This window comes from Montipora foliosa, chromosome 7 (assembly GCF_036669935.1).
Source record: "Montipora foliosa isolate CH-2021 chromosome 7, ASM3666993v2, whole genome shotgun sequence".
Lineage (NCBI taxonomy): Eukaryota > Metazoa > Cnidaria > Anthozoa > Scleractinia > Acroporidae > Montipora > Montipora foliosa.
Genome location: NC_090875.1, coordinates 43316747 through 43321533, shown reverse-complemented (window position 1 = coordinate 43321533; position 4787 = coordinate 43316747).

Sequence of the window (4787 nt, the reverse complement as noted above, 5' to 3'; positions counted from 1 at the left end):
CAAGTAGTTTTAGGCGTCATTTTGCGAGATATTTTCTCGACCACCAGTTAGAGAGTCAAGAATATTGACAAGGCAGGCAACGCCAAGCCTCCTGCCAGTGACCTCGTCTTGTTCAAGCGGGAACTGACACCAAACCAGTGAAATTCTAATCTTAAAAACACTCCAGCATCCGATCAATTAGGGATGTCTTCATACCTTCTCTGAGCTTTGTTTTGAGCTTCAGTGCAACGCAACCGCTGCAAAGCATTGGCAACCCAACGGTCGTGTTGTACTGATTCAAATAGACTCATATGCTTCAAATACCTTTGATCTGGTTTCTTGCACCAATCATGTTGAGAAAGCTTTATTAGGGATTTCAGGATCGCCTTTCTCAATGAATTTTCGAAAAATGACGCTCAAATTCAGCGAAGGTATGAGGACATCCCGCAAGGACATGTGACGAGAAAATGTAAAGTTATCATCTGTAGTTATATTATCCTACCCCGACACTACTTACGGGCAAAAAATGTATTATTTATATCCTTTCTTAAGAGACTTTCCTCTCATCCCCCGTTTTAGAATATTCTGTGTTTCAAAATATTCAATATTTACCGTGTTTTAGAATATTCCATGTATTCCGTATTTAGAATATTCTGCGTATTCCGCAATTCCGCCATTCCTCCAAATGAGGTCACCCTTAATTATTTGTAAAATGATCTGTCTTGTTGCAATAGCAACGGGTCGCAAATTTGACACCTATCTCTAATTATCATCTTACACATTGATCGCTGATCTAATTACATAAAAAAATCCGGAAATATTCGTGCGTGGTCCAAGAAAGCTAATATCATTATGTCGATTTTTATTTACCATCCAAAAATTCGTAATCAACGTTAAAATCACCAAATTTGTGTTCAAAACTGATTTTTGTGTTATTTTTAAACTGTTTTTTCTTTATACTTTCTTTAATGTTTTGGTTCTCCATATAATGTTATATGTTTTTGGAAAGCGTATTTTCTTAGCTTTAAAATGATGTATTGCTTTCCCCCCTTTTGCGATGCTCGGTTTTCTGTTGATTTTCATCTAGGTAAAAGAGTTAAGTCCATTATGTCAGTTCTGACAACAGAATTGTTGTTGAGTGCTCCTTTCCAATCCTCTAGGAGATGCAACAACACTGACTCCCAGCCTTATCCCCTCCTGTATGCTGACAAGAACTTTGACAGATGTGGGGCAAAGTAACGAACCAGCTGGTTTTGAGACACCTCTCAAAACCCTTGTAGAGCAAAACAAGAATGGATACAGGCCTGTATTTAGATTTGTCAATTTAGTCATATGTCTTGAAGATGGAACAGATTTCCGCCAATTTCCAGTCTGTGGGACACAAGCATTGTCAATGACAATGTTCATCAGTCTAGCCGAGGGAACTGCCAAAATTGAGGTACTATCTTGTAAGACACAAGCAGGAATCTGATCATGACCTGTCGCTTTATTTGGATCCAACGACTTTAGTATCAGCTCAGTTTCAACCTCTAAGACATGAATAAAGTCAAATTGGGCAGATACTGGATACACCTCTGAAGTAACAGCAGAAGGTGGTTTGTTTCTAAGAATTACATCAATGAGTGAGCTAGAGTTACCCACAACTCTAGTTGGCACTTTAATCAAGTTGGTAAAACCATACAATGTAGGCATTCATCAAATCCAGAAGAGTTGTTCCCCCCTTGGCACCATTATCAGGTCGAGAAAGATCACAGTTCAGTCCATTGTGACTGCGGAGGAAACCAAAAATGTACCAACTTCTCGTTTAGTTCTCAATTCCTTTCTCAAGGAGTTTTATACACTCTCAGAGGAAGAAAAATTATAACGAGATGCTTCCGTGAAGCATACACTGGGTTGCCTGTGGTACGTGTTACAGAAAATCAGAAGGCACTGAATTGTGTGGTATTGAACTACAGCATTCCAGTCTCTGAAGAATAACAAATAAAAGAGAAGCGAGAAACATTGGCTTCTGGGCTGACATTTTGATAATTTTCAAGTTCCCTCACAACTTCTTTTCACCACAAGTTTAAGCGTGCCCTCTGAACATCTGACAGCTTTGTAATACCAAAGTTCACTGAAGTTAACCCTCTTCTGCGGGGTTAGTATTTGGATGGGAGACCAAAACAATATACCACTCACAAAACAGAAGCATCGGACCGAAAATACTATTAACGCTAACAAATGCAAACTCGGCAAGGTACAGATTTTGTTAGCTTGCTTTATGCAAAACAAGAACATCATTCTAAAAGCTTATTCTACGCAAAAAGTAGGTTCTGGAGGTAATTTTGAGAGTGGAAATCAAGGTTACGCGGCAGACGGCAAATACAAACTCACGATTTAATTAACTTATCAAGACGCTAACCTCATTACTGGGTTGCCAGTATGGCAAACCCAGTCGGAATCTGCGTTTAATTTTGTGGGTTTTTGTGTTATTTTTATTTTTTTCCGTGTCGGGAAAAGTCTTGCCTGTCGTTCCCCTGCTAAGTGGTGTCTTTGTGCATAGAGTCTTCTGTGCATATTTGGATCATCATGCTTAAAGTGACATTTTACCATAGTTTTAGGGCGTGATTTAGGGTTACAGTAAAAATAGCTAAGGTTTTGATCGCTGAGGCCAAGGTCAAACACCTCTGAAGTAACAGCAGAAGGTGGTTTGTTTGTTTGTAAGAATTACATCAATGAGTGAGCTAGAGTTACCCACAACTCTAGTTGGCACTTTAATCAAGTTGGTAAAACCATACAATGTAGGCATTCATCAAATCCAGAAGAGTTGTTCCCTCCTTGGCACCATTATCAGGGCGAGAAAGATCACAGTTCAGTCCATTGTGACTGCGGAGGAAACCAAAAATGTACCAACTTCTCGTTTAGTTCTCAATTCCTTTCTCAAGGAGTTTTATACACTCTCAGAGGAAGAAAAATTATATTCATGAAGCTTTGATGTTAAGGGTTAGGGTTGCTTGATTCAAAGGCCTCTGTAATAATGAATATCTTACTTTAGGAGCCGATTACCTGGAGATTCCATCTGTGTTGTACACTTGAGTCAACCCTTTCCCGTATCCTTCTACTTTTAGAACTTCTATATTTTGACGTATATGTGACGTATGTGACTGAGAACATAAATATTTGAGTTTAGTTGCACTTAAATAACATTGATTTACCTACCCTATTATGTTTTAGGCTTGCAAAAATGAAGAAAGTAAATCAGATGTGGTTGTACTTGGTGGACTTCGAGGATCATTCTTGATGGTGGACAAAGAAGTTAAAAATGCTGGAGTTGTAGGACTTGCAATATCAGGAAACCTTGAAGCAATATCAATTGTTCATCATGGTGATACTTCAGAAAGCTTGCAACAAAGCTTGAAAAAGTTAAAGAGATGTGGCATTCCTTGTGATAAGTATTCAAACACGGCTTGTTTCATGGTATCGTGTGTGGGTCGTGGGGAAAAGATTTACAATGCAAGGAATGTGGAGACTGGCATTTTTCGAAAGGAATTCCCCGACATGAAATTCCCGTACTTGGATTTTTTGGCAATGGAGAACTGAGTTTGGGTTTGCATTTGTGCAAGGGAAAGCTAGAAAGAGATGGCCACTTTTTGCATTCTTTTCCATCAGTGTTTTGTTTGTGCTCATTATCTCCACAATGAGAAGGGTGCTGCTGCTTGAAATGTCTGATGGCATCAAGAGTAAGCTGTCTTCACGCACGTTTACAGTAACTGACTAAATTTGTTGACTTGAGACAACATTGGTCATCAATTTTCAGCAATTACCTTTAAGGAAGGGGTCTGCGTGAGGGCCAGTGTAGGACACTGACCCAGCGACTTTGTACGAGATTGTATTACAGTGGACATAATAACAACATGCATGCCTTCATTCTGGTGATCTCTAGTATTAACCCATTGACCCCTGAGAGTGACACTTAATAGATTTTACTCTGTCTAATGCCAGACGATTTTATTCCTCAGTTTGGGGGAGAGGGGGGGGGTCCTAAAAATTAAAAATAAAAAACTTTTTTACTTCGTGATTATGCTAAAAACGTGCCCTCCTATCGACAGAAAAATTATTTATCAAGTTCTAGCTTCTATAACCTTTACCCTTTGTAAACAGTGTAGGCTTAGGGTAATTAATATGAACTTGGGTATTCCATCTTAAAAGGGGTAATAGAAATACTGCTTGGACACTCATACCCTTGAAGGATCGATTCCTCATTGACCAGTAAAACCGTCCGTCATCATACACTATAAAGTCTGTAAGTGCTGCTCTTAGTAGAGAAAGGGTTTTAAAGGGGGATGGTTTTTGAGTGGACCTACATGTTGTTAACCCTTTTGTCTCTGAGGGAGTCTACGTTGATGAGTAAAATCATTTGGCATTAGACGGACTGAGGGAACAATAATTCATCACTGCAGTCTTAACGTGCGTCTGTGATAAAAAAAAATCACTTCCTTTTTTTCTTCAGATTTTGAAAGTTTGGTTGTAAACACCTGACTGGCAAAATTTTGAACTATGACTTTTATTCAAAGGCCATTAACTTTGAGTGTAAGTTTTGGATTTCGCGGTCCACAAAACTGACCGATTGGACCTTAGAGGCCTGGTTCCAGGAAAAAATTGACGTCAAAGGCTCACTAGCTTGAAATTTCAGTGTCTGAATGCAGCTTATCATACATGAAAAATGTGAGTTTAAGAGTCTGAAAACCCAAAACTCCCGTGCTGCATATTAATTCTGCGGCATGTACATGCATTGCATCCTTAAACTATTGAGCCTTTGACGTGGGGGA